Raw genomic sequence first — 24,415 nt, 5'->3', positions numbered from 1 at the left:
AAAAATCGTTTACACGCAAAAGGAGAAGAAATTCTTATCCTATTGGTCTGCAACAGCTTAGCTTCTGTTGAACTATCTTAAATATTCAAATGGATTTGTAGAATTAGCAGATATAAACTCGTGATAGGCTATAGATTGCTTATTACTAAAAATAATACTTTTATAAACAGAATATATATCAAATTAATATTGATAATTTTTTAAAAACCATTAAATAGTAATTTTTATTTTTAAAAAATCAAAAATGTTTTTAAAGAATAAAGAATAGGTTTTATTATGTCTATATCAGGTTCTATCATCCAATTCGATTCATCAACATCGAGAATTGAGTTGAGAAAAAGACCAAGCTTAATTCATCATTTTCAGTTGTTTCAGTCTACCCAACCCGTCCACCAACGTTTACTTTTTCGTCGTTTCTCTATTTCTTTGTTGAATCTCCGTCCTCATTCTGTTTCCATTTTATCTTTTAAGGTTACCATTAATACTGTGATCTTATCTTATACCTTCCAGTTGTCCTTTCTTATTCGTTGCTTTTTCTTATGTTTTTCCATGCTCTCATTTCTTTTTTTTTTTTGTTTTTTTCCATTCAATTTTATTTCTTCAAATTTCCTTTCTTGTATGATAATTTTATTTCAATTTTGTTTACTTTTTTTAACTCTCAATTATTAATATGTTTGATATATAAAATTACTTTGTATTATATTCTAATGTTAATATTAAGATATCTTTTCACAATTATTAATCTATTTTTATAAAAAAAATTATATATTAATTAAAATTATATATTAATAATTAGAGAAACAAAAGTTTATACAATACTACATTTGAAATCGTGTTAAGCTTACCGCGTAGTTTTGATTTCGTAAAATACGCATGCGCAGTATCAACTCCCTTCTCTTCGCGTAAGGTATAAATAGTGATACGCTAGCGTATTCGTATTCTATTCGTAGCCACCTGGCGAGGATCGAACTTCGGCTTCAGTTTGTCAAGAGCAAAGCTATTCGTATTTCAAATTTATTCCGATTCTTTTCATTGAGCTTACGAAAAGTAAACATTTAAATAATCTTGTTGTAAATCAATTGATGCCTTTAGATACTTGATTGAAAACTTTGTGGCAAGATTTTAACTGTAGAAGAATAGATATTGTATAAATATTGAAAGATGCCATTGCAAAAGTATTAAAACTTCAAAAAAACTTAGATTTACAATAAATTTATATAAGAATTTTTAAATATTTTTTCTGAAGTATTATTCAAAGTATTATTCAAAGTATTATTTTATTATATTAAATTTATACTTTTAATATTTCTTTTAATATTCTACTTTTAATATTTACTTCATAAAAGCTATTTTATTTTTTTTGTTACTATCCAATGAACAATGCTTGTTTGTAAGTATACATAGTGATTTTATCTAATAATCTTATTTAAATACGAGTTTTATTATTCAAAAAAAAGTTCAAAAGTTCACAACGCTTATTTAATTTCAGAATATATGCAAATTGAACTATGTAATCTACTCGGTTAAACATAGCACGCAAACTTCATATTTTTCCTCTTACTATTTCTTTGAAGTTTTATCTGTTAGAATACTATTTACTATGTGATTTACTTTATTTTTCTGCCAAATTTTTTTTTTTTTATTTTCAACTTCAAATATGCAAATTAATAAAAAGACACAATATTTTTTACATTTTAATATATAAATTACATTTTATTTGCGTCTTGAATATAATAATTAATATCAATATTTAATTTAATTAAATAAATTTTGCATTTCTCTATGAATAATAAAAAATAAAAGATCAATGAAATTTTCAATATTTCATTCAAAAATTATCATATTTGAATTAATTTAATATTTGAATTAATTTAATATTTTGAAGAATAATCTTATAAATCTCTATTTTCACTTTCATAATTCAATTTTCCTCTTAAGACTTGGAAATGAAATGGAAAAGTAAAAATTATCTTTGTACAACACTACCAATAATTTGAGTATTATTTATCAATCTATTAGAAAATATTTAAACAATTTTTTTTTATTTTAGCAATTAATTACTACTCTCACGAGTCCAACCGTTCAGCTAAAGCTTGTTCTCACGGTACTAATCGTCATTGATGGTTCTGATAACTCACGTCCTCACTGTCAGTTGTGGCACGTACAACCTGCATTATCTACTGGTAAGACAGCGCATCAGGTCCATGGGGAAGTCATGTTCCAAAGGATTTACGAGCAGAGATCAGAACGAGGACGATGACAGAGACCTTTCAATCTATCGAATCTATTTATGGTGAGTGATCTTTCTGTAGTTTGTAAAAAAAATTCTGAGAATTCTCAGTAATTCAAATTTGTTAAAATCTTGAATTTTACTCATTATATTAAGAAATCTATTGAAGAAAACAAAATAACCAATATCAGACTATAAATTAAATTTTTAAAGTACAATGTTGAAATTTGTAAAATTTTTCAATGATTTTTATCTGACTGTATAGGTGAAGTTAATTAGAAGTATGCAATTAAATTACAAAATAAATTGTGTATAAAGTTGAATGAAAGGGTAATATAGGTTGGCTCCTCTAATTTGATAACTTCAGGTAATTTTTAATGAATGGTAGAAGAAGATAATGTGTTGTAATTAGTTTTTCGTAATTGGACGTGTAAAAGAGATATAAAAATCGATCAAAATGATAGAGTGAATAACGAAAAATATTATGGAATAAATTTCCATTTTATGCAATTAGAGCTTTTTAAAATAACTTTAAAAAAAGAATGAATATATCTTAATAATTAATCAATCTTTGAATCTTTGAATATTTTAATAACTAATTATTTTCTTTATTCTATTTTATTAAATTACATAAAATTCTATTTCTAGTTGAACTACTCATTTATATTATATATATTTATAGATACAAAATATTTCATTTAAAAAAAAAATACAAAATATTTCATTTTAAAAAAAAATATGCCAATATCATTTTGCACCTTTGAAATTAAAATATCTATTATAATTTCATTAAAACTAAGTTGATCTTTATATATTCTGTGTCTACAGAAGAATTAATAACATTAAATCATATTCCGTTTTTAATTCTTCTTTATTTAATTTTCGTTTAGGTATTTTTTTATGCAACAAGCAATTTAAGAATTATTTTAAAATATCAAGTTGAAAGACTTACCTTATTTAAAAGAAGACATTTTAATTGCATTATGTATAGAAATGTATCATAAAAGAATTAAGAAACAAAGATACTATAATGAAGAATGACATATAACAAAAAATATTTTAATATTAAATACTAAATTTTCAAATTGTTTGAAATTCAAAATCTCTTATTTCTGAAAATTTTCACTTTTTTTTTTAATATATTTTAGTTCAATGAACCATATATAAAATCAAAATTTTATTTAAAATTATATTATTAAATTAGATTAGATAGATTAATTTCGATTAATTAATCGTAAAAAATTGCAGTTAATTCAATCAATTTATGAAACTGATGGATAATTAATTAAAAATATTGATCATCAATTGTCATTTAATAACATTAAATGTCAATCATCAATTATTAATTTCTAACCGAAATTAAATTAATATTCTATCTATATATATTCATATACAAATATCTATTAGATTAAGTGAATATTGTTAACCATCGAAGCTGATTGAGATACTAAATTTGCAGATAAATTCAAATATCAATTTCACGCCACAGAAAATTTAAATAATTAATCATATACTCGATTAATGATTAAATATTTACTTGAACAACTAATTTTTTTATTCAGTCATATTCAAACTTAAACTTAAAAACAATATGCTGTTATAGGATTAAGTAATTTATCTAATTGTTTTTTCATGCAATAACAATGCAAAATAATTGAAAAATAGCTATATATAAAACATTAATTTTCTTTTTTTCATTTGTAAATCCGAATATTGATTTGCATTTCTATAGATACTTTTTATTTCCTTTCTCTCTGTATATGGTTAATGCTCGCACAATTAATCATTCAGATTTTGCACATGGCAATTTTTTCTTAAAAGAAAAATACAGCAAATATATTTTGATAATTTTATTAAAGAATTAATTACGGTTAACATAACCTATATAATTTTCAAATTCGTTATTTATATTTTGTACTATGTTTAATCAATGTTCAACATAATCAATTATTTCATCAATATAAAAATTTCGATCAAAACAAATCGTTTGTTAAAAATTTTAACAAGAATAAGATGTGAAATAAAATTAAAATCGAATGATTAAAGCATAACAAGAATCCAATGAGAACCCCATTAAAGTTTAGATTATCAAGGGTCATTAGCTCGGTAACGAGGTATCGGCTCATTGGGAATGTTTATAGGAATTCTGTCGTTCTTTATCATACACATCGATTATGTACACCGCGTAACATAAATATTGTTCGTAACGGAAATTTATATCAGTCCCGATAAGCATAGTTAATTTCACATGTATAGAATTTACGTAGAAACTAAATTTTCGGCATCGATTCATCGCTCGTGCATCCAGGTTAATTAAGAGTTACTTGGGATTTCGATAAACGTCGACCGAGACTGATTCAAGCGATAATTACCGTAGTTAGAAAACTTATAAATTACCAGGTAATTTAATTCTCGATATCGATTGAAGAAAATCACTGTGCACAAAGATTTGACCAACTACACTTTTGTTTCGATTAATTACAAATGAAAAGAATAATTTATCTTATAATTATTTTTTTCGATTTTGTGATCGACACCGACAGAAGAGAAAATACACACTGATTGCACTGATTCCATTTTTCAACGTATAACAAAGAGAATGATACAAAGCTTTGTTTTAAAGGTTGTGTTAAAAGGTTGTACCATTAGTAGCCACATCAAAAGTAAATATTTTGTTTTCGTGTGTCAATTAACGAATTGATGAGAGATTAACATGAAAATTGGTCTAAAGATACCAGTTAATTTTATGTATTGGGATATGTGAAATTGAAAAATAATGATTTGGTAATACTGAATACTGAATGGAACTCTAGCTGAGTTTTCTATTATTTGAAATATTAAATGTCGAATGTCACTCCATCTATAAGAACAAATATCTTTTTCGATATGATATAATATAATTATAAATAAATATATATATATATATCATTTATAATATAAAATAAGTAAAAAATTAATTCATTAAATATTAAATCATTAATTCATTAAATATTAAAGTCTTGTTTTTAAAATATTATTTCTAATATTTAATATAGCAAAATTTTGTTCATATGAATTTCATTTATAGGAAATTTTATATGCGTGATTATGAACTTTAGTTGAGTTTACTATTATTCGAACTGGTACCGAGCGTGACTCCATCTATATAATCTTTATGATAAAGGTTAAAAATTTTCATTGTATTTATGATACAAAATAAATAAAAAAATTAATTTATTAAATATTAAGTAGTTATTATGCTTGCAATATTGTTTCTAAATTTATATTTGATACAATAAAACGTTGAATGAAGTGTTGTTAGATATAATGATTGGTTATTCAAGTTTTACGTAAGCAATTATTTAAAATACTGCCTAGCGTCATTTATATAAATATAGATACAGCATCTTTATTATATAATATAAGTTAAATAAATGTGATGTAAATTAAATAAAAAATTAATTCATTAAATATTAAGTAATTATTATGCATTTTAAAGAAAATTAAACCTGGTTGTAAATGATAGATTATAAATAATAAATGAAATTTTAATATATATGTCTTTTTTTTTTTTAAAGAAGTTTTATATTCGAAAAATAAAATTAAAAACTGAAAAATTTCGAAATTTCTTTGATTTTATTCTATAAAAGAAACTCGATTTTTATTACCATTTTTAAATTTGTTATGGATTTAGGTATTTGTAGAATTCTGTATGTTCAATTATGTATAATAACAAGCGTTGCAAAATTCATTACTTCCTGAGGTTATACGTGGTTTTCGCTAATGATTATTTAATCATTAGTTGGTATATAATAATATTCTTTTTACCAAATGCTTTATTCGATAATCGTTGTAGGCGAATCTCATATGAATATATATTACAGATATAGAAAATTTTTCAATATCGAAAAGACAAATTTTTCAGTATGTATCTACTGAAATTAATATCCAATATTATATTTGTACTAATTGCACTCATGTTGTTATTATGAGAATAACAATTTCAGGAAGATTATAAACTGCAATTGGACAATTACAAGCTTGTGTTAATCTGAAATATCCAATTTCGAGTGGATTTAAGAAATCGTAATATAATCTTATTCGTTTGATATAATAGACACACTGAATCGATTAGATATTTAATTGATAACTATCAATTGAAAAATTAAATTATTAAAAAAAATTTCATTAATTTATTATGTTATTAAATCTTTAACTTTTCTAAGCTTCAATAGTTTTGAAATACTAATTTGCAATTTTCTAAAGTATGCAAAAATACAAAAATTATTAAATATAGAGATGCATTGTATGTATGTATTTATAACAATTTACACTAAAATCTAATTAACTACTATAAATTTTTCTTTCTAGTTTCCTACAAATAAAATCGACAAAGAAGCACCTAATTTAACTAATTTAATTTAATCAACACTTTCTCAATCTATCTTCTCAGATAATTATTATTTTCCATATCTAAGTGTATGGCAATTAATTTGGTATCAACATATATTTTTTATTATTTTTTATCATTGATTCAATTAAATTAAAAGGTTGAACTTATAAATTGAAACAAAAATTTTTGATTATAAGAGGATAATAATTACCGATAAATTTTGAACTATTCGTGACTAATATGCATATGCATACACAGATATGTATATGTATATTGTACTAGATATAGGATACTTTGAGCAGGCAGCCCACTTGCCCCCCTTTCCGCAGGGCAAAACGGCAATCCCCGTAAGCGAGGAAGTTCATTTCGGGTTTTACGTCCGTCACAAGTGTGTTCCTCCACTCGTGGCCATGGATTTAGCGCAGTAACGAGGCCTGATAAAGCCACTCAACTCCTCGCTTCGTACCACCGCGGAAGTCACGATGACCGTCAGATCGTTTCTATATTCGACCGACTGTTGCTTTTTCTGTCTGTTTTTCACCGAACATGCTTTTGTCTGCCATTCGCAACTTAGAAACTGTTCCTTTGTACCAACTGATTACGATGTGTGTGTGTATGTGTGTGTGTGTATATATAAAACCTAACCTATTTTGCATAAAGATTATCTAAGTTTATTAAATCATACTATATAAAAATCATATATAAATTTCTATTGTATCGAAAATAGTTTTTAGAATACTATATCATAAGAAAATTAATTGTATTCTACATAATATTTTAAAAAGAAATATTTTATAAAAGAAAATATTATTTATGTTTTCCAATCGTTCAATTGCTTATTAGATGATATAATATGTTTTAATATGTATATGATACAGTGATTAATTATAAATGCAAATGTATAATGTCAAAATATTGTATTTGATAATATTAACAAAAATATATCGATAAAATTATATAAGTGTATCTTCGATTTAAAACTTTTCTTATTGATCGAAGTATCATATGTACAAATTTACAATGGTATTATAGAAACAAATATAGGTTAGGAAGCCATTATTTCATTTTGGTTGTATTTCAATGGCAAAGTCACAGCTACAAATAAAAATAAATTTAGCTCAACTGCTATAATAGAAAAAGAAAATCAATTTTTATCTTTACTATTTTAATCTTGAAATTCGAACGAATAAAACGAATTTGAAAAAAAAGATAATTAACTGGAAAAATAAATATCAAAATAAATGGTAAATATTTAAATATATATATACAAATAATTTATAAATGTTTATCAATAATAAAATCGAAAATATAATTATGCAACAATTTATTATATAATTCGGAATTATTAATTCTTCATATTATTAATTCCAAGAATATGAAATTATTAATAAATTTTATAATATATACAATATAATTTTCCTAAATTTGTCATAAGAAAATGAAAATGCTATTCTCAACTAAATTTTGTAATTTAATTATTATTCAGTTACATATAATATAATATAATCATTCATCTTAATATCAAAATCCATATTATATGTAAATATGTAATAATATGTAATAAATTTTATGAAAAAATTAATAATTATAAATGTAATTTATAATTATTTCTATTATTTCTATTATTTTTATATCCTCGTATAACTACATATAAATTGATTATTTTGGAAGTATAATATAATTCAAGTTTAGATTAACTATTTGGAATTATTGAATCGTGAATCATAACGATTTCTAATATAAATTACATATAAATTGTATTATTCACAAATGTAATAAATAAGCAATAGTTTGATTTTGAAATTAAATTTAAATATCTGAGGTGTTGACATATTTTACGAAATTAAAAGATAAAATGTTTAAAAAATGTTTAAAAAATTTTGTGAATTAATGTATCGTAAATATTACATAACAAATGATTGAACTTCGAGGTTATATTTAAATAAATGGAATGTTAATAGATGCCACAATATTAAGAAATGAAAAGTTTAATGAATTTTGCAAAGAAATTAGAAAAATCACTATGTTTTTAGAAGATTACAAAAGACGACAAATCATTTTTGGATCATAATGGTAAAACTGTTACGTATTTCTAACATGCTCATAGACACGAATAGGATGTCAACAGGTGAGACCTTCGTGCATTTTCCAACACGTACCGGATTTCCTTCTTAACTTCCTACATATTCTTATTCATTATGCAGTTTAAACTTTGTTCGAACAAGAATCGAAATTTATTGAAACTGTGAATCTTAAGACACTTTTTTTTATTGTACATCGGAAATTAATAATTTGTTATTTTTTATAAGAAATAATATCAAGTTTCATTTTGAAGAAAATTAAAATTAAGTTCGCATGCAATGAATAAATTGAAAAACTATTAATTAATATCTAGGAAATAGGAAATAGTAAAATAATATTCTGAATAATTTCATTATTAAGTGTGAGACATTTATTCGATAGAATAATTCTTAATTGATATTTTTTTGGACATTAACATTAACTATAAGTGTTCCGAAAAATCTTAGGATTTTCTATAATATTTAAGATAAGATTTTCATCGTTAATATATATAATAATATTAATGATGTTAGTATTCCATAATTTTTTTTATAATCGAAAGTCTTCTTGTGACTTTGAAAAGGTTCAGAACTATTGCAACAGAGAGGTAATATATTCCAAGGAATTAGATCAATCCAACTTAAGCTCCGCAGCTTACAATTAAGAGAATTCCTCTCAAAGGTGAAACACGTACCAATATAAACTTTTTACCTTATTTGAATCACTTAAACTGAAATTTAAAGTCTTTGTCATCCATTAAATATTTAAATATAATATCTATTTATTTAAAATAATATATCATAAAATTTCAATAAAAAAATTGATATGAAAATGATTTGTACTAAATTCTTATTTAAATTCGAAATTTTTTAAGTATAATCACATGAATAGAATACATTTAAAAAATCGTTTTTCTTCATTTTTCTTCATAATTCTTCATTGATTCAAATGATATTGAAATTTGATTTATTATACTCGTATAATAATAATTAAACAAAAATTTGTCAATCAATTCATCAATACTCATCAATAAAGTTTAGATAAAGTTAGATTGCCTGTATTTCAGAATTATGATGATCTCTATATGAGTTATCTTCACACAGGCGTATTCTAGTACAAAATCGAGCTTATAGCCTGAAAAATAAAGTCCATAATTACTACTTAGCAATAATTTACATCATTTACATAACAATCTTGTCGCGCTTATTTTAGTATCTGCAATCGATTCTCCAAATCTATAATTAACATTTTGTAGAATATTAAGATAGAATTATATATAGAAATTAAAACGAAGACGAAATTTTATAAAAAAAAAAATTTATCAAAATATTTAAGGACAGAAAAGGATAATTGCGATTTATCACCATATATATATGGTAACATTCGTTTTGAGAGTGCATTACCTGTTCTATTATCAACATGCAATATTCATCGATTCGACGTGATTATATAGAATGTTGACACCTCGTGAGAAGTCCATTTACAATTCTACAATAATTCGATGAAAATACACTTGTATTTATTTATTTATCTAAAAATGATTTTATTGAATCATGAGGGAACGAAACTCATCCGTAAAAGTGTCGAATATTATTTTGTTTCTCGATCGATGGACACGTTAAATTTGAGGATTCTCAATAATGATCTTGTAACGTATGCAGAAAGTTTCGCGTATAATCATGTTTGGTCTAACTGTTATCGAGGGCAGTTATCCCTCGAATGTGAAGAAATTCAGCGAGGCGAGTCCGTAAACGATAGTCAACCGGAAGTGGTTTCGTTCTCCATATTCAGATATATCCTAGTGTATTTCGGATAGTAACCGATCTCTGTAGCGATAGGAATGAGCAAGAGTTCTGAAACAAGAATAGACAGTCATATTGGAGAATTATATTTGAATTGAAGCGAGAGAAATTTTCAATTCCATTTTGAACAACTTTAAATTTAGATTAACAACAGATTAGTAAATTATGAGAGAAATTGAAATTATGAGTAAGAATAAACTTTTATAAATGATACGTTTTTTAATAAACAAATGATCCAATTTTCATAATTTAACATTAAATGTTAAGTATTTGTTGATATATTATTATAAATTTAAAAATTTTTAAGTATATCACTTACTTAAAAAACAGTGATATTGTTCCAAAAGGATCTGATAATAAAATGGTACAGATGAGAGTGTTTTCTAAAAAAAAATATATATATATTTATTCATTTCAAAATCTCAAAAATAATCAAATATTTATTTTTCTCATCATAAAAATACAACAGAATTCTCTTGCTTACCTATTATCTTTATCATTTCTGCAAATATATAATTAATAAATATTCAGATATGTAAATAAAAAATATCAAATTTCTTCTAATTGCATATCTTTTCATTTCGTCAGCATAAACAATCATATTCTAACAATTAATTATCGATTATTAATTTTTTTTATTAATCTATTTGCAGTTCCTGAAACAATTGTCTCACGAAAATTCCAGTTTCGACAATGAGTGAAGAAAACGACTCGTCTTCAATCTATTCTTCTTATGAATGAACACTTATCAGGCCGCTTATCTACATGCATAGTCCGTAATCTTTTCCTTATACAACTTCCCTCTGTGTACACATACTTGAGCTCCACCTCTCGCATTGTCTAGCTGCTCATGTAACGTACGTATACCAGAAGATGGCTAGAACAGATATTTACGCTCTCACTCTATTCCATTTCTCTTGCCATCACATATATTATGTCATTAATGAGGACAATAACAAAAATTGACAATTAATTATTAAGAACTGAAAAATTAATTAGTTAAAATTTTACAACAAAATTTAACAACATTAATTTAAATAATAAGTTTATTTAAAATGAATAACATTTATTAACTATTATAATTAAACATTATTTATATAATCTCAATTCAATTTTAAGATTATTGAAAGTTTTGAATAGTAAAATTAAATTTTATTCTTAATTAACTTTATTTTTAATTTCAATTTTAAATTCAAATTTTGTCTATTTGTGACGATGAATATATCGAGATAAAGTGAAACAGAATGATGATTTTTCAATCAAAGAAATTTTATTATATATTGTTTATAATCGATATTTTAATTAGAAAGCTACGCTAATGTTGCGAAATCATACTATTTCTCGATTTGCTCATCGTCTTAGCAATATATGATAGCAAAAAAGTCGAAATAGAATAACACACTTATCATTTTCTGAATGTATAAATCAGAGGAATAATATAGACAAATACTAATCAGACAAGAGAATAATACAGATATATTCAGACTATTTAGACAGTCAATATATACAAATTAATTAAGAAATAGAATAGACAGATAGTAAAACAAGAAATAATAATATAGATATGTAAGAATCAAATAGAGAATATTATAGATATGTGCTATTCAGATAATAGCACATACAGAAGATGGCTAGATACAATATTCATTATTTCTATCTCTTCTATCATCATGTCATTATTGACTAAAGATATTAACAAAGATTAACGATGAATATATCAAGACAAAGTGAAAAAGAATGATGATTTTGCAACATAGCCTCTCAATCAAAGAAATTCTGTTATATTTCTATTTCTCATCAATCTCATTATTGGCTAATAATGACAATGCGTAATGGCAGAAGAGATGGAATAAAATAAGAGTGCATACTTTGTCCTTTATTCTTTTCTTCTGACAAACGAACAGTATTTCTATGTACAGCGATATCCTCCATTTCTCGCACGAAAGTAGTGCCACCAGTGGCGCTACAGCAAAATATACATCTGTCCCTGTGTTAAATGGTTTTCCCTCCACATGCGTATAAACGCATACTCTGGTGAATGCACGAATTCGAAGGTTTCTGGACAAAGGGTGAGCAGAGAAGGGAGGTGTTACGCTTCGTCTGGTCCTCCGTGAGATTGCACACCGTGACCAACAAACTACCACGGTTTACGGGATATAACTCGGGAGGAACGAGCTCGACAAGAGGGAAACGGAAAATGCGGGAAAATGGAGATGGTCAGAAAAGAATAGTGTATGTGAGAACAGGGAAACGTACTGGTTCAAGAGGTACGTACATAGTATGGTGAGTGTGAAATCTTGATTTTAAGGTTAGATTTAGGTTCTAAAAAAGATTATTTTTAGGTTATGAGGAATTGAACAAAATTTATCTTTAAGAATTGAGATGAGAAAACGTAGATTTTTTTATAAAACTGAAGAACTATCTTTTCTAATTTTTCTCAAGAAGTAATATTATTATGAATATAATTTTTTTTATAATTTAATTTAAATTAAATAAGATTTAATCCTAATAAAAATTTGTTCTGATGAAATTAATGATTGGTAAATGTCACAATAATCATCTTCAACGTATCTATATTTTTTAAAATATACATCAATATCAAAAGTTCATAATCTTTGAAACTCAATTCCTCGATCGAAAAAATTTTTCTAAAAATAAAAATTTCTTCTCTGATTTTGATTATAGATGTAATTTTTTAAAGATTTGATATTTGATAAGGATTTAGGATTCATAAGATTTGACGATAAAATCGAGAAAATAATAAAATTAGTTGATTAGAAAATGTAAAGATGGTTTTAAATTACATTAAGTTTTTTGAAAAGTTATAAATTAATGTCAATAATTTATAATTTTGAAAATAAATATTAAAAACATTTTGATAAAGAAAGAAAACCTCGAAAATTGAATTACTATTATAGTAAGTATAATGATATTTATATACCAATATTAACACATTATATACATATTTATAATGTGATATCATTCAGTGTTTCACTAGTGTATCTATTACGATATAGGCGGCAACAGAGAGAAGAAAGCTCTCTAAGCTTCAGAGCTTAACTCGAACAGCATTGAATTAAGTTATCCAGGTCGTTGACGAATTCCTTTTCTCCACGGTCCTTAACTTTATACATAGTTGCCACTTAAATAATGAGATTCGTGACACTTTTAAACCTGTTAATATTTCATCTTTCCTCGAAGAAGGAAAGTGGAAATTATTCTTGGAATAATATAATATAATATTCTCCAATATTGATGAGAATTTTGATTCTTGTATATTTTTTCTTGTTTCAGATAATATATCATTAATATAAAATGAAAATTTAAAATATTATTTAAAAAATGGCAATGAATATTAACAAATATTATGAATAGCATAATTAAATATTGAAAAAAATTCTTAATATAAAATATAAATTATTAAAATATAGATAGATAAATACAATGAATAAAAGTACAAAATTAAAATGAAAATATAAAAATTAAGTTTCGAGAATTTATAAAGCGTAATAAGATTACTATGCATGAAATCGAAAACCAAGGAAAGAAAATGAGAAGATGAGATGGATTATAATATAGTGTTTCTTATTTTATGAGAAAAAAGCAATTATAAAATATGTATCTTGAAAACAGAAGGAAGTAGTAAAAGAGCGAAAAAATGGGATAAACTTTTTACGATGTAAACGATATTACCGTGAAAAACTAAGGTAGAACACATGTGGAAATAAAAATATTTAGCAACGTTGAAACATACAGAGCATATGGTAAAAATTTAATTAATAATAAAATAAAACGAGTACTTATATATTAAGAAACGAAAATACATGTTTTAAACGTGAAATATGAAATATATCGATATCTATATTAATAACTAAAAATTATATAAATACAATTCGAATATAGCTTATATCATTCAATATTTTCAATGTCTCACTCATATATAATGAATTTTTCAATTTAAAAATTTAGACAGTAAATCGATAACAAATTTGTGAAATAAAATCACGTAATTTTTAACTTTCACAACTTTAATCTTCTAAATTTTAAAAAAGTTCAAAAAGTTCTCTCAAAAAGTTCGAATTTTAGAATTTTAATTTTTACTACTTTAATTTGTTAATTTCTTCAGCTAAATTTTAACTAAATTTTAACTTTTGCAAACTCAATTTTCAAAATTTTAATTTTCACAACTTTAATTTTCAAGATTTTATTTTTTTCTATTTCAACTTTCACATTTTTTAACTTCTACAACTTTATTTTAACTTTCCCAACTTTCACAAATTTCTTCTACTTCAATTTTCACGTTTTTTTAATTTCACTTCAATTTTTCAATTTCAAAATTACATAATCAAAAAAAATATCTGTCTATTATGATTCATCTTTAATTTTTAACAATACTGAATTTCTCTTCCCTTTTTCAAAACTTAAAAAACCATATTTCATTTCAAACTTCAAAATACAAAAATTTCTCTCCATATATCTTTAAAACACAAAACGAGTAGTATCACGATAGAAATACTAAACAAGAGGAGCGATCAGGATGGCCCCTACTATTCTCTGACCAAGTACAATGGCGCAGATGCTTCTTGGTGGTCTTTTAGGGGGCCTGTGTCGAAATGGTTCCGCATCGGGGTTCCTTTTCGCGTTACACAAGTTTATCAGAGAAGGCAGTCCCCTTGATCAAGGATGGGACCCACTCAAAACCGACTTCGACCTCGTGGAACACCCTTTTGGTTCGATCGATGGATTTTATTTGTGCTTTCCTCGTCTCTCTTCTCCACCGACTAAAACGTGCCTTTTGTGCGCTTCGAAACGTGGCACACGCGTGAACGTGTGCTCGAACAAAGCTTTTATCGATTTTACGTCCGATTTCGTTTCCTTTCTTTTCTTTCTCCACCCTCTTGCCTCAATAATAATATCTTTACACGAGATAATACCACGATCAAAGGGAAATTTAATATATCTATTGAAGAATATAATGATGTATTGAATCGATGTGAATTGGCCTGAAAGTTTAACCTCTCTTTTGTGCGCGCATTATGGATTTTTGTGATTAATTTATTTTTCATGTAAATCTGTTTTATCGGTTGGTGGTAAAATTTTGGAGAATTTTTGTCGTTAACGAGGATGAGTTACGTTAAAAAAATTGTGGGATTAACGAGTTTGTATTTTTTGATAAAATTTTAGGATTGAGCTGAATTATGGGATTAATTTAAATTTTTTTGAGTAAATTTGTTTTATCTTTGTTATACTTTTGAATTATATAATTATCGTATGAATTTTAGGCACGGAATGTTAACAAGAATAAAATATACGAAATATTATTTTTTTTTATAAATATATGTATTTTATATTTTTCTTAATAATCTCAATTAATTATTTATAAAAAACAAATAAGAAAAACTATCATAAAAATATAAACGTACAAATATATAAAAAATAACATAAAACATGAAATAAAATCGCAAATTTAAAAATTTTCAATTTTTTATAAATAAAAACGTAGAAAAATAGAAAATTAAAGTATTTAAGAAATTTTAATCTAGAAAAACATTATTTCGGTTCACGATCTTCTTTTGTTAATGTTTCGAGAGATCTAACTTTCTAAAACACATTAAGAGATTGTGGATGTCCTCTTGCTTGGGACAGTCATAGGATCTACCACCAAAGTACAATTTCTCGAAAATCCTAGCTAACCATTCCTTTCATACAAATGTATCCTTTGATGTAGCTTCACTGATGAATCCACTTCTTTTCTTTATGTTACAGTGTCCCAAGTATCGTGCTGGTATCTTTTGAATTTTCAAAATAAACAATGTTTTCAACAGAAGAGATACTCGTTCAACACTCTTAATAACCAAATTGAAAACCACAAAAATTTCTTGAAAAATTTTTACTAAAAATTTGGTTAGAATCGATGAACCTCAAAAAATTCGTTTGACAAAAAATATATGGATATACTCGCACAAATTCACTATTTTTAACGAGAATATAGAGAACTAGTATATAGAGAACATTTAGGAAACCATGATTATTAAACATTCCAATTAAAACGAATCAATAAGGTTAATTGGTTCGCATAATTCTAGCTGAATATGGCGCGCTACGAAATGCGTGCGGTAAGTTATCGTGGAATGCAATTTATATTTAGGTAGGTAACTTTACTGGAACGGTGTAATTCATCTCCATTGCAACTGTGATATCAGTGGTTGGCTTTTCGTTTGTCATATAATAGTGGAAAGTGGAAATCCAAGAATTTATGCCGCAGGTATATGGAGATATATTTATAAATAATAATAAATATACTTATTGCTTTAGTGTCAAAATTCCATTATTTCTTAGAATTATAAATTAATTAATTATCATAACTTTTATTTTATATATATATTTTTTTGTGTAAAAATATGTTACAAAAGACATTTTTATTTTAATCCAATAATAATCTTATATAATACATTTTATTTTAGTTTAATATATATCTATTTCAATCGATCAAGATGGACATGTTGATTGCATCTTGTTGGAAATCCCACTTTCACTCTTATCAAGCAACGTGTTCTAACTGGCTCTTCGAGTCTGGCCTGGAATTGTTGATCACCTTCGTCGGTCACTGGAAGTAATAAGTAAATACGTGCGGTATTTCGTACACAAAGCGAAGGTATTCCGCCTCCAGTACAAGTTTAAGGACTTTACGTGGCAAATTCCTTACATCTAGAGATGTTTAACCACGATAATCATTAAACCGAGCATGAAATTGCATAATTTTCTGTGTACATTATGAAAATTACGATTGGAAACGTGATTAAAAATTGGTGAATAACTAAAAGTTTTTTTAATAAAAACAAAGTTTTAATAAAAAGATCGGATTTTAGTAATTTAAAAAAAAATATATAATTTAAAAAAAAAAGTATTTGTTATGGATTAATGCGAGAAATGACTAGAAATTAAGATTTGATCGCTTATTGATCTGATCAGAACTTATTATTCTACTTGTTTGACCAAACGATTGGCAATATAATCTACAAAAGGATAATCTACCATTAGCCGAACTAATGGCTGACCTATACCTCTCGTCTGGCCCAGCAAATGCTATTTATCTGACCAAATGATCGATATATTATCGGCCTGACCAAAGGTTGACCTATACTACTTGATTGACCAAATGATTGAAGATGCAATATTGGTATGAACAATAGTCGACCTATACTATTTGAATGACTAATATATCATGATTGAGAGTATATTGTTGTGGCTGATTTTAAAATATATTTCATTGCTTAATAAATGTAAAAATGACTAATATATTTCCTCTATCTTCTATTATTTCAATATTTGTTATCTGTTTCACTTATTAAATAAGGTATTCAATTATGATCAAAAGAAATAAAATTGTAAATCTTTGATTCTCAGAATTAAAATGATATATTAATCATAAATTCGTATAGAATGCTTCTTAATATTTTAATTTTTTATTTTAATGGAAGAATTATATAGTATTACAAAAGGAATATATAATATTGATAAACTTCATAATATTCAGAGTGTTTCATTGCTATCTACGTTGAAGTAGGATAAATTAACGTTTAATTACGTTTAATCTGGGATGAATTTGTTATTCTTTTCATGATTATTCTCTTTGAATTAATTTTGTGATTATCTTAAGGATTATGACTGCAATTGTAAGGAATGATTTATAGTTGAATTTATGCAAGGATTTACAGTAACTTAGCTGCAAATATTGTTATATTTGAAAATGAAAATGAAAATGCAATGGGAAACTTTACATATAAAAAATTACTTCAATAAGTTCGATAATTTATTACTCAAAATATCGAATAATCGCAAATAATATTATAGTGCCAAACTGAAGTTATAAAAGCGGATCAACTATAATAGTTATTAATAAATATTACTAGCATTTCATTATTAATAAATAATTACTTGAAATAATTTTACTCGAAATTTTTAATTTTTATTTTTTCAACAGGTTAATATCCAACTCTGATTTAAAAATATAAAACTAGCAAGGAATGGTTGACTTGTTCTACTTATTCGGTTATGCAATTAAGGATATGAAATTGGTTTAGCAAATAGTTGACCTGTACTACTTGCTTGGTAAGAATATAAAATTCTTTTACTACTCATTTGATTAAATAATTAAAAGTGTATAGTTTTACATTATATCATAATATGATTAATATTATTATAATTTTTTATGTAAATAAACAATTTTAAAAAATTGAAAAATATTAATTAATTAAAATGTATTTATTTTTTAAAATCAACATGCAAGTCTGTTTATCTTCACATATTTGACCGTACAGAAATATGAAATTCAATATAAAATTATACGAAAGAGAATATATATTGTATGATATATTAGCCGTTATTGGGTATGGATTTAAATCAAACTGAGAGCAGACATTGACATTTCAAAAGGATAATGATTATAAAAATTGTGTCATACAAAATGAAAAGGGGAAAAATGGCGATTCGTCAATACAGCGATTGAAATCCAATTGTAACGGCCATCATCGAATAAAAATTTAGTAAAAAAAAGTTATTTCGTTATTGAAAATATCGATGAATTATGCTGGAATATAAAATAAAAGTTAATATCTATTTTATAAGTCTAAAAGAATTGACGAAACGTGTGCTGAAATGTTAATTAATATTGAAGGTAAAATATATAAATTTTAATTTATGAGAGAATTTATTCTTGCAGAAATATAACAAATATGTCTCTATTATGAATAGTAATTTATATTATTTAATACACGTAATTATTAAAATTTTGTTTATTTAATGTAATTAATTTGTTTCATACATATGTTTGTAACATATGTTTAATATTATTATGCAAAGTAATTGTTATAAAAATTATGAAAATTGTTAAATATTATAATATTTGATTATTATCTTGAAAGAAAAAGTAATAGAATATAATAATAAAAAATAATAAAAATACATATACGTTACATGTAATGATTCTTATACCTGAAAGGAATTGTTTCAGTCTACAAAAGGACCAATATTTGCCAGCCTTTGAGTCCGATCGAAGAACGATAAAACATGTATCAAAGCCCTTTTACATGTAAAATGTAATGTATCCAGTCTCCATTATTGCCTCAAAGCAAGTTGTACCAACATTTTCTGTTTACATATATCTATCTTCTGTTTTCTTTCTTAAACATGGTGAAAAACGTTCAAAATGTTCCATTTGTAAACGTTAACTCTGACTGATGTAATCATTTTACTTTCAATTACTTAACAGATTGTGTTCCATTCTATTTTTGGGATACGTTTTTAAAAGAGAAAACTTATTTAAAAATATAATAATTAATCGAAATTATTTTGCAGAATTTAAAAAGATATAATAATAGATTAGAAACTTTAATTTTATTATAATAACTTTACATCAAATTAATATCATTTTCTTAGCTACATCTAATTTTTAACGCCTTTTTCGTTGTATATTTCTGCAACGAGAATTTTCTTTGCTTATTATTAAAAAAAATATAGTTAATTATATTATTCTTCAATTTAAAATTTGATTTATACTACTTATCTGCTTAAGTAATCGATATATTACTTGCTCGGCTAATAACTGACTTGTACCACTTGTCTGAACAATGCTTCTCCTACTACAATAACTTTCATAATTAAATATTTTCGAACAAAAAAGAGGAAGACTTTCTTCAATTGAATTCCTGAAATAACACTAACTTTCTATAGAAATATTACATTTATAATATAAAATATTTGCTTTTTGATTTTCTAAATCAAATATTTTGTTTTAAGAAAGAAATCTTAATTCGATCAGTAGATTGCAGATTTATGCATTTATGAAGAATTTTAATCTATAGAAAATCTATAGAATGCAATATCTTTCTTTTCATAATTCAAAGCAATTATATTCATGTTAAATTGTTTGATAAAGAAAATAAATGAACATATATGTGAGTATAATTAAAACAAATAAAACAATGCTGTGACGATCAAAATATTTTCAAAATATTGGCGAGTATTAATTATTCACAAAATAATTTATGAATAATTATAAAATCTTATTATTATGTTAACAGATGGACTATGGACTACAATAACATTAAAAAGATTAATATAAATGAAGATTTCATTTTTCAAAACAATACATTGTTATAATATTTTTGAAAACATTGTCTCACTTATATCACATGGATAAATTTAATTTTTAAATGGATCATAGAGAAGAGATTTATAACTCGAATCGGCTTTATAAGATTTATAAGAATATTAAGTATTCATAAAATAATTTACTCATTACTATGTCAATATGTGATAGCCTTAAGAATGTAATGAAGAAAACAAAGACTACGTCTTTCAGTTCTTCTCTACTAACCATTTTCTCATAGACAATACAAAAATACATATTATAATATTTTAAAGATAAAACAAATTTCTAATTCTATTCTATATCATAAAAATTTTAATCTAAGAATAAAAATCTAACCGTTAATTACCTAATAATTTCATCTAATCTTAAATTTGTATCTTTTTCACAGAACAGAAATTGTCGAAAGCATGACTCCACCTATATCACATAGACACAAATTTAATTTTTAAACGGACAGACGATCCAGAAGAAAGACCAGAGAAGTAAGAAGAAGAAAAAGGAAGAGGAGGAGGAGGAGGAAGAAGAAGAGAAGGGTAGCTGATGGCCCGACGATATCTCGGACTCTCGAAACTTACCGGATAGACGAACTCTCCGCCAAACTTTCCTGCTCCAGCTCCTTGATAGTTAAAAGTTTGCACCAGCTTGGTGTTGATCTACTTCACCCACGCTCCGATTAATCGTGATTCCGTAGAACGGAGTGACTTAAGGAAGTAGCCTGTGCAATGTGAAAACGATAACATAAAGTAAATTGAAATAAAGGGAGGACGAAGAACTGTGCAGAATAATTATCCGCATGAGGTCATTCCATCGATATAAAAACTTATGAATCGGATTGAATACATTTTTATTATTAATTATCTATAATTACTTATAAAAAAATACTAGATCTTGGATTTCCGTGATTTTTTTTTAATATGTTTAATAGGTTAATCACTCTAAGTACTATCGTAGAAGTTTTAGCAATTTTCGAAACAGTTTAGATAACATTAAATCGGCTAACAGATTTTAGTTTAAAAAACCAATTTTTACTTAATTATTTGACTCGAAACAACTTAATTAAATTAAATAGTAGAATTATTATAAATTAATTGATGTCAAATGAAAACTTATTTAAGTTTTGGTTTTATGATTTACATTGGATAATTGAAATTTTTAATAATCAATGACTGTTAAGATTTTCACAACAATTCATTGTGATGTTTGAAATCAAAGATTGGTATTTTTTTATAAATATTTATTTATCATGTGATTTTTTTTTACTAAAAATATTTATCATATAGTATAGTTTAAGTTTGTAAAATAACAAAATTATATATTTATATAATATATTTTAATTATTTAAGTACAAGAAGATAAAGGATGATTTTTTCGATGTAAGAAGCTGCAAATTGAAACATTGAAATTATCGATAATATCAAACGATGCATTTCACGATTAATATTTCTCGAATGCTAATATTTCCTCCATTATTTAATCACAAAATGATAAACAAAGCGTTGCATATTAACTGTTTCACGTTTCTCTTCTCTTAAATCTTTTAAAAAATACTTCATCTTCAACATAAAGGAGGGAAAAAAAATACGAAGTGAAACAATTCAAAAAGGATTCTCTTCGCTAAAACCCATTTAAATGCACACCGTTAAAATGCTAAACAAATGCAGAAAACGACGAAACAGCCTAAAAGGGAGCAAGGGAGTGCGAAAGGGGGGGTGGAACGACAACCTTAGAATATGCTTAAATCTCCACTACGTCTTGGAGAGTTTAGCACGGTTCCCGTGCTGGAAAAATAAATTTTCGACCGGTCGACGAGCGTAAAGGGATTGAAGAGAAAAGGACGAAACGAATACAGAGCTGAAAAGAAGATAGAATACCAAGAGAGAGAGAGAGAGAGAGAGAGAGAGGCACGCAAGCTTACTGCATACAGACGAAATTACATTAGCCAATGTACTTTTCTTGGTAGGTCCTTCTTCTGGCTTCTTTCTACTTCGGTTTAAAAAGAGAAGAAAAATAAAAAAAAAAGAAAAAAAGAAGAAAAAGAAATGGCCAGCCAAGCTGACACATACACATACTTGAGATCACATACATACGTATACGCTGATGCTAGGGAATCCAATTAGTTGTATTTCCGCTCGAAAGAGACTCAAGGGGCCTATGCAAATAAATTTACCTCTCTGGTACTCTGTCTCGTCTTTCCTTCTCTTATACGCTATCAATGTATCCCTCTCTTTCTCTCTCCTTTCTTTTACTCATTTGTGTCCTCTTCCATCTTTTTTCCTTGTATAATCTTTATGTTCTAGTAAAACATGGGAAGAGTGTTGGATAATATCTCTAAAAAGATGGTAAAAGTTCAATCTCTACAGGGCTTTAATCATAGGGGGTAACAAATTAGATTAATTATTTGGTACAGGAGTAAGAAGAGATTTGAAATTGGTTTCACAAATTTTTTTATTAAAATAATAAATTAGTTATTTAGAATCTTTTACTTGTTAATATTACAATATTATTTCTTTTTAGATTCCAATATTTGAATAAATGGATCTAAATTGAAGATGAATATCAGAAGATCAAGATTTAAATAAGTATTATTTAAGTAAATAAAAATAATTTTTGATAATATACAATGTATCATCCGAAATATCTCGCTGCTTTTTGATAATAAGAAAAGTTTTAGATAAAAGTTAAATTTTTTTAAAAAAAATAGTGTATGTATTCTGATAATATATTAATTTTTTTATAAATGAATAGATAGAAATAATGTGAAAATCGAAATAGTTTTTTTTTAATGAAATTGTATATTCTTTTATATATTAATAAATATCATTCTTTATAAAAAAAATACTAAGCTATTTATTAGCAAAAAACTATTCGTTTAATAAATGAAAAATATTTATTATAAATCCTAAACTAATGATTTTTTGATTTATATAGTTTAATATTTTTTTGTAAAAAATTTCATTGCATCAATTAATATATTTAGAAATATATAATTTCATTTAAAAAATTAAAATTGGCTTTCACAAGCATCGTACATCTCACACTTTCAAAAAATTAATAATAGTAACATGCTCCTCTTGAAACTATTCAACTTTTACCTGAAACATTTTCAAATATTATTAAAAATGTAGGAGATAAACTTACAATTAAACTAAGTGATTTATATGTTTAAGTAAATTTTAATTAAGTAAAATGCAAAAAAATAAAATAATAAAAAAGAATCATAAAGCAAATCTCAAAGGTAAAAATGATAAGTATATCAAGTAAGTATATAAAATTTAAATTTAAATTTTTTTATATTCTATTATAATATATTTTTATATTCTTAAAAATTAAAAAATTTCACTTGCCACTATCTCTTGAATAATATTCTTTTAATACAAAATCAAAAAATTCATTAAAAATTTTGAAATTTAAAATTTCTACAAAAATTTTTCAAACAATCTCTTATCAAATTATATTTTGTTGATACAAAGTCGAAATTTGAAACTCGAGCAAAAATTCTTGGAATTGAATAAAATTTCTTAAAATTAGTCGAAAATTCTTGGAATTAGAATTCATAGAAAGATTTCTGAAACACAACCTCCTACCAAGTTATATTCTCCTGATAAAATCTGAAAATTTCGGCCAGCAAAATTTTCAATTTTATATTAGGAAAATATAATATTATAATAAACATACATAACAATAAAGTAAAATTTTTTTTATAAAAATTTAAAATTTAATATACTTATTTATATTATTTATATATTTTATATTTATTTTTATACTTACCTTTCTTATTTTTTGTCTTTATATTTATT

At 25.0% G+C, this 24,415-nt stretch overlaps 3 long non-coding RNA genes across 4 annotated transcripts in view; 1 reads left to right on the top strand and 2 right to left on the bottom strand.

Moving 5' to 3' along the window:
* Window positions 1-24,415, bottom strand: part of LOC133666781 (uncharacterized) — a 63,615-nt gene that overhangs the window by 18,214 nt on the left and 20,986 nt on the right. The window contains exon 2 of the long non-coding RNA XR_009831426.1: window positions 21,194-21,333. This is a non-coding gene — a long non-coding RNA (uncharacterized LOC133666781). The remainder of the gene's footprint in view (window positions 1-21,193; window positions 21,334-24,415) is intronic.
* LOC133666778 (uncharacterized) lies at window positions 860-19,431 on the top strand. 2 transcript variants are annotated; one of them, XR_009831416.1, is made up of 9 exons: window positions 860-1,390; window positions 2,051-2,293; window positions 11,119-11,322; window positions 12,385-12,748; window positions 13,760-14,229; window positions 16,232-16,730; window positions 16,930-17,645; window positions 18,450-18,577; window positions 18,787-19,431. It is a non-coding gene; the product is annotated as an uncharacterized LOC133666778 (long non-coding RNA). The 2 variants fall into 2 exon arrangements; XR_009831417.1 differs by lacking the exon at window positions 13,760-14,229.
* LOC133666783 (uncharacterized) lies at window positions 10,084-11,124 on the bottom strand. Its single transcript, XR_009831428.1, has 3 exons — window positions 10,950-11,124; window positions 10,785-10,848; window positions 10,084-10,516 (listed from the first exon to the last, which is right to left on the bottom strand). It is a non-coding gene; the product is annotated as an uncharacterized LOC133666783 (long non-coding RNA).

The sequence above is a fragment of the Apis cerana genome, linkage group LG10 (genome assembly GCF_029169275.1).
Source record: "Apis cerana isolate GH-2021 linkage group LG10, AcerK_1.0, whole genome shotgun sequence".
Taxonomy (NCBI): domain Eukaryota; kingdom Metazoa; phylum Arthropoda; class Insecta; order Hymenoptera; family Apidae; genus Apis; species Apis cerana.
The sequence above is the reverse complement of the archived record's forward strand: the minus strand, read 5'-3'. Positions and strand labels throughout refer to the sequence as shown.